The sequence below is a fragment of the Cheilinus undulatus genome, linkage group 10 (genome assembly GCF_018320785.1).
Source record: "Cheilinus undulatus linkage group 10, ASM1832078v1, whole genome shotgun sequence".
In the NCBI taxonomy this organism is placed as follows: Eukaryota; Metazoa; Chordata; class Actinopteri; order Labriformes; family Labridae; genus Cheilinus; species Cheilinus undulatus.
This window is the reverse complement of record NC_054874.1, coordinates 30961033-30969072: the sequence shown is the minus strand read 5'-3', so window position 1 is coordinate 30969072 and position 8040 is coordinate 30961033.

Genomic DNA, 8040 nt, shown 5'->3' with positions numbered 1-8040 from the left:
GCAAATCTCAACTCTCTACTTCAGATTTGTGTGTTAATACTGTTGTCAAACCTGAACACACTCTCAACTGTAAATCAGGTGAGATGAAAATGGCAGCGTTGTGAGTATGCTGCATTGTAATAAGTTTAGAACTCATGCTGATAGCCATGAGAAACATGGAACACAAGGTCGCGAACTACACTTTAAGTTTATACAAACCTCCATGAGATAACTTTCTCTAACAAGAATCTATTGCTAACAATAGAATGAGTAGCAGCAATAGCTGCAGCAGAACTATGTAACAGAGGGGGTGGATGTCTAAGAAAAGCAGCCCTTTTTTTAAACAGTGTTTTAAACCTCTGACCTATACTTCAGAATTTATAGACAAAACCTACACTGCCCTGGGCCCAGTGTCTGGATTAGACATGAAGAGGAGTCTGCTGAATGGACCAAAGTCTCCATCAGAAGAATCTGTAAAGGAGACTCTCCCTGCTTTCTCATGCAGCGACTCTCTTTTGTCAGATCAACCTGGCTTGTTGATGTACACGCACACAGGTACTTGTAGGTCTGCACCATCTCCACCTCTTCACCCTGAATGATGACAGGTGTCAGTAGCTCCTCGCTCTGTCGGAAAATTCAGCGCCAGCCCCTTGATCTTACTGACATTTAGCCGCAGATGGTTTCCTTTACTCCACCAGACACCCACTATAACGAAATCATCAAAGAACTGCTGGAGGGGGTACAATCCAGAACTGAACCTCTGGTCAAAAGCGCAGCAAGTGAATCATGAAGGAAGTGACCCTGTAAATATAAGTGGGCAGTATTTGTTTCTGCAATGATGTGTATGTCTTAACGTGTTGAAAAACATTTAGCATATTGTATAGCTCTGGTTAAAATACCACATTTGACCTATCTCCACTAATGTTAAAAATAATCTATTACAAAGAAAGGTCTTCACTTTCTGAAAAAAAAGTCAAGGACTATTCACCTCCGATTCAAGCCTTGTAGATTTTGGTTCTGCGGTCTTTGATTAAAGCCATCCACTTAACCTCTTTTACTATATATTAGAATAAACATATATAATTATATTAACAAAAACGTCATCAGGTGTCAGTCACATCGTTGTCCATTCTTTTTGTTGGTATGCTCATACAGTAGGGCTGTAGATAACCAATCAAAACTTTTCAACTATAATTACACCCAGTTACTGACCAATCAATTGACCTTAAAATAAAATAAAATAAAATAAAAAAGAATAACTGCCTGTTCTTTCTAATCAACGACTGTGCAGCCAGTGCACCCCGGTTGGCATAGTTAGAAAAAATAAAAAACAAGCATAAGCTTTTCCAGCACAATAAATTATTTTTAACCCGATCTCATTATCTCATTATTAATTGACTAAAAATTGAGTCAGAGTTGGCCTGCATGCCCCGCCTATATTCATATGATTTCCTTGGTTATAGCTCTATACAGTCAAATATATGAAAAATAACTTTTTATTTTGTATTACACAAAACTACACTATGAAGTTTCCAAACACTAATACTGCCCATACTTGAGATAAAAGTAATGATAACCATGATAAAATCCCCTCATGGTCATTTATCATACTTTAGTTATCATTGCAACCATTAGTGTAACTGCATTAATATCAAGGCAAATCATGTCCAGACAGCATGTTATGTAGGTTTGTTCACTGAGTAAATGGGGGAAACATCCACAGGTTGAATGGAAATGTAAAGAAACATTTCAGGGAGGAGGGGCATGAGTAAGAGAAGAGAGCAGAGGGAGTCTGCCAGAGGTGCGTCTCTTCAGTAAGCTCATTCATTGAGGTGTGCCGTCTTGCGTTCAAATTGAAGCTTCCCATTTCCTAATTTTAACTTTTTCTCCAGCCACTTCCTGCCAATACTCTCTCACACTTATATCTTCTGACAATTATGCCAATGCACGTCATCATCATCGAGCATAACACAGATCACATGTGGAGATAACGTAATATCTAATATCTAGTGAAAGCTGTCTAAACGTGGGTGTTTTATTTGATCTTTAATGCACTAATGATCATAAATATTGTCATAAGAGCAGAAATATAAAACCAAAGCTCCAAAATGAGGCAGGGTGAAACGATGTGTCTGGACAGATGCAGGTGTGAGGCAGGGCTGTTTTAGTCATTTGGAGGCCCAGGGCAAAGACTAATATAAGGGCCCCTCCCCCTTTAACTAAACAATTAATAATGAATGGAAAAAAATTGAAAGCATCTTTTTTTTATGTTAATAAAGCCACAGAACTCCAGTAAATGGCCCAATGTGAGATATAAATACCCAAATAGCCAACCATAATTCATCATTTTCTTTGAAAAGTATCTCATAGTTCAAAGTTAGCACATTCTATTATCTTACAAAATCTTTAGGCCAGGTGGAACTTTCAAAACGCTGGTGTTGGGCCAAAGACTGGTATCTCCAAAATTACCACTTTTCAGGGAATGAAAAAATGTTTTGTTTTTTTTTTTTACATATTTTATTGATTTAAAATTGGATAAACCCCACTGTAAAGGCTGACCAATAGCACTGATTTATAAAAACAAATTAAAATTGTGAAAAATTGAGATACAAGGATTAAGCCTGATGTCAGTGATAAATTAAATAAATATATGCTCATAATCAGGGACATATTGTTTCTTCTGACTCTATCCGGACATTTGCATGTTGCATTTTACATTTTGTCTGTGTCGACATTTTTTAAAGGTCACATATTTTACCTCTTTAAGACAAGTTTATATTGTCTCAGAGGTCCCCAAAACATGTCTGTGAAGTTTGTTGCTGAAAAACACTCCGGTGTTAGATTCTTGCATGTCTAAAACCCCCTCTGTTTCAGCCCTGCTCAGAACGAGCTGTTTCTGTGTCTGTGGCTTTAAATGTTCATGAGCCGTCCGACTCCGCCCCTGAATCAGCCCCCTCTCAGAATATGGATGTGGCTCTCCTGATCCTCCTGCTGCCAGCTCAGAGGGAGATCAGGAGAGGAGGGCGGAACTTTCTTCCAAGCAGGGAGGGCCAACCGAACCTGGGGGTGGTGCCAACTTCCCGCATGACATCATGAGGGGAAAATCTGAGAACGCCTTGTCTCAGCACACATTTTCTGAAAGGTGGAGAAAGAGGGTGGGGGGGTGGTTGGATGTGGACAGCCCAGGGGCACATATTTTTGTTAACAAAGCCTGAAAAAGTATTTTTTGCATAATATGTGACCTTTAAGTTTTTTAAGAGCTTAACTGCTGTGAAGCAATTAGAAAACAACATCTTATTTCTCTGCATTACCGTTTTGTTTGCCTTAAAGAAAGCTCATTCAGTTATCCACCACTTTTTTTGGGTCAGACGAGGGCCCGTCTACCAACCAATCGACCAGCTGAATGGCATCAGCCCTAGATAACTGCAATGCTAGTAGAGACTAGTAAAAAAACACATAAAGTTGAGGAGCGAGTCTGATGTGCTGTGAAGACTCAAAAACCCATGCACAAGTCTTTTTTTTTTTTTTTTTTTTGGTTTACTTGTTTGTTTTTTTATCAGTAGGGCAGAGGATTATTTGTCATCATGTGAACTCATTTCTGAACGTTTCCATGAGCAATTAGCCTTAAAGTTCGTTGAGAAAAGTAGTTGCTCAAAGCTCAATGAAAACTGCATTTTCAGTGAAAACCCCAAAGAAAGAACATTCATAACCTTCACCACCTTATTTTCAGTAAACCTTGATGGAACCTTGGATAAGTTAATCAATTAACAACTCAAATAACATTCCAACCTATTTAGCCTCTTACACAGTGAAAGACTTTGACTGAATGCCATCTCTTTTAAGGGCAGGCACTTGGCTGATATTGAATTTAGTGACTTATTGCATCAATATCAGGTAGCGAATCACAGCCTAGCTTGGATTTTTGTCTTCATTGTTCTTCATGTCTTATAAAACTCCCCCTCAGTTTACTTTCTGAAAAAGACTTTGAGGGACATTTTCTAAAACGTTGTACTCTGGCATTTTCTCAGATCTGACTTTTTTTTTTCTCCCCAAGGACATCTTCTCCCGCTGCCAAGACCTGTCAGGCAGGAGCATCTCAGAGTAAAGGGGTGAGAGGACACCAATTAGAAAGCCATCCTCGGCCAAGAGAGCCAGCGGCACAGCTTGCCACAGGAAGTGGGATGTCTGACTTCCTGCATGGGGTCACAGCTGTTTGCGGGGAGGTTACCGCTACCAGCCGATGCACACTACCATTTAACGTCTGACGAGGCAGGCCTCATTTGAATAGCAAAGAACCATCTCAATGTCACCAATAAATTTACATGATTTCTTCCCTAGTACAGCTGGGATCAGAGTAGGGACTTTGCTGGAATTAGGGGAGCATGACAATGTCAAAGGAGCAGGACCGGCTCGTTTGAAGTTGGCTAGTTTTGAAGTAAAGATTATTACTTCATTTAGGTACACTTAGATTGAATTTGTATGCATGAAAATCCTTTGATCACCAATTTGTAGACATAAAAACTACCGTAGCGCTCAAATCAGAATTCAAACATTTTTGAAAGTTGTGCTTGTATCATTGATTGGTTTTCCTGTTTTTTTTTTTTTTTTCAGGAAGAGACATAAACTCTTAAACTCTCAACCACCAGGACACCCCCTGTTAATAAACAAGTGACACTTATTTACCTCTTTTACTTAACTGTCAGAATAGGTCACTTTTACTGAAGAACATGTGATAGTAGTAGTATTTTATTCATTCATCACACAAGCCCAAATATGAAAGAAATTCTAAACAGTCATCTGTCATTCATTGAGCAGTGTCTAAGAAAGTCCAAGACTTATGCAAATTGCCCGAAAGTCTATCCACTTTCTTTTTAAATTAAACTGAATTACCACATGCAGTCGTTTGTTGCAGATTTCCACAAGTCTCTGAAGGAATCCCAGCCCATCCTTCACTGATCAATCTCTCAGGCTCCTTCAGATCTGATGGTCTTCAGTTTACCCAACAGATTTTCATTGGGATTCAAGTCAGGGATTTGGGCAGGCCAGTCAATAATGGTCACTTTGGTCTTCTGGAAGTTCTTCACTGGAAGCCACTTATATTTAAGGGTCGTCCTGTTGGAAAACAAAGCGATGGCCCAGACCTTGTTTAGCTGCTGACTGCTTGGGGTTTTCTCTCAGAATCTTCACATATCCTCCTTTCTTTTATTCCTTCCGTCTTTACCAGATTCCCAGTTCCAGACACACTGAAGCATCCCCACAACATACCACCGTGTTCCACTGTGGGGATGCTATTCTTTGGTTTTTCTGCCTCACCCTTCTTTTGCCAAACATAGGCAACATATCTATGACCAAAGTGCTCTATTTTGGTCTTTGGTTTGGACAAAAGGACACGTTTCCAGCATGCATAATCTTTCTCCAGTTTGTCCTCAGCATACCTCAGTTTGGCTTGAAGGTGTCTCTTCTGCATAGTTATTCTTGGTCCATTCCTGTGAAGGGCTCTACTTATTATCTTCTTTGAGACTGTATTTCCAGACTTGGCTAAGTCATCCATCTTAGCAGTTGTTCTGGGTCTTTAGACACATCTCTCTCTAGTTTTCTTTCCGGAGTCTTTGAAGTCTTTCCCTTCCTGCCGGGCTTGTTCTGTACAGTGTGGCACTGTTTGAATTTCTTCATGATACTTCTCACTCCAGTTCTTGACATTTGAAAATGCTGTGATAACTTTGTATATCTTTCTCCTGCTTTGTGAGCATCAACAATTCTTTTTCTCAAGTATAAACTAATTTCTTTTATTTTTGCCATGATGCTCTCACGTGACAGCTCAGATCCTTACTGAAGTTTTCATACTGTGTGTAACCTGAAAGATAAGCCTTGATTTTACAAGCTTAGAGCATTACAAAGTTAAAGCACATCACTGCACAACAGTGATGTGTGCTATGACTCAACAAAACGTCAGTTGTACAGGGGGCTAATCATATCAACCCTGATAGTTTTTGGTTTGATGAAATAACTTTGTTTCTGTTTGCTAAGAAAACTACTATAAGCATTCAAAAATAAAAATAGGATGTTTAGAAAAATAAAAATAGGATGTTTAGAAAAGCTGTGTAAAAATGGCTTGAGCTGTTTAACAGCACTTGGGAAATACTTGAAATACTTTTTGCTTTTTGTACAGTAAAGTTAAACACATCTGTACTATCATATCAGCTCTCCTGAATTGAAAGGAACATCTGAGTGTCTTTGATTTTGCTCTGCACATTATTTGCATTGTTATGTCGTAAAATAGGTCATCAGACTTCATAGCTTTGGAGTTCAGAAAGAATGGAGTTGTGTGAGCTTAATAATCAGCCATATTTATTATTGTTGTGTATGAATTGGGATACCGGTGCGTGTTTCAAGTGCCAATTAATATTTATAGATATGTAATATATTTCAACCATATAAAGGATCTGTTTTCCTAAACAAGATAGAAAGCACCCACATAAGCTTCTTGGAGTACTCAGACATATAAAATCAGCCACAGTGGTTTAATGTGTCTGTGTAAAGTGTAAAAGATTCAATGTGATAGAAAAAGGCAAACTCAAAGGCAATCAACAAAGGTTTCAATTGCAATCAACATACAATAAGTGTCATTTTCGAGCAAAATCACAGCCCAGCAATTATACTTAATAGTACCCTTTCAAAGTTCCACACAGGGTTAATCTAGTACGGTTTTGTCTTTTGTTATGTTTCTTTTCCCTAAGAGGGATCCTCCTCCTCACTCTCTCTTTGATAAACCAAGTAGCATTACACCAAAAAAATACTACAGGGTTGCCTTTAGTCAAAAAATAAAAATGAAATAAATCCTAGTGTCTTGTGGGCATGCAGGGAACTCCTCCAACACTTTTAGATGTAACTCAAGTGTTCTGTGCACAGATGATATTTTCCTCAGCGAAGATTCCTTCATGGAGGATCCTGAGTTTTGGTTTAAGCTCTGAGCGATGATACAACCACATGTTTTGCTTTCAGAAACTGCCAGGTCGGCCACAGGCACAGGAGTACACACACACAAAGCTCTGCTCTGCTCTAGAAAGCCCCATCATCTCTCATCTTGGAGTCACTATTATGGAATGCCGGCACATCAGGACAGGAAGCTCACTGGATAGAGAGCAGACTGAGCCTGGGCTTGGATGGAGCTTAAAGGTAAACCAAAATGGGGTTGTTTACAAAAAGGCTTGTATAAAATTAACAGTAAAGGTGTGGATGCTTAACCTTGCAAAGCAGATGGATACGCCCGTTTCCGTGTTTCTCACTGGTGAATCCATCTTGCAAAGCTCCTATCTGAACCATTTGGGCCCAGTTAGAAAGTGACAGGACCAGTGTTGAGGGGCAGCGGAGTTGTGACGTAAGCAAGCGGCAACAAGAGGCCGGTGCAATTATGGCGGAAGACATTGGCATGGATGCTGCTAAAGCGCCAGTTTTATCCGAACTTTATGACATGTCTTCCATAAAAGAAGAACAAAGAACAGCAGCGAGTTGTTTTCTTTTCAAAAACAACAAAAGTCATGTACTGACATGTCTACAGTCGCCATGGTTCGCGTTATGCATCACTGATGGAATTTACTCCTTCGGTTAGGGCGCAGCTTGCTGTCGGCTACGTCACATGTTTTGTTGCTCTGATTGGCCCGTAAAGATGTGACAGACAGAGCATTCATCCAATCACCCTCCGAGTTTTTTTTTTTTTTTCAAAGGCTCTGCCCTTTCCCAAACACTGTCAGTGAGTGGTTTTAGCGTTTTGGCATGCCAGGTTAGTGTATGCCCACATTATGTACCTGTATTCAAACCTCCTTTGAGAAATGTTCAGTTCATGTCTGTTTGAAGCCCCCTGCAAGCAAGGTAGGGATGTACAGATGCATCAGTTTAATGTTATCAGCCCTTCATCCACCATTGATCAAATAATGTAGCAAAGCTGTACGTTTACTTCTTTTTTGTCCTTAGCACTGGTGCTGCAGAGGGTGATAGTATTGTAGCACAGACAAAAATCTTATAGCATAATAAATGAAAAGTCTATTACATCTCAAAACCAAC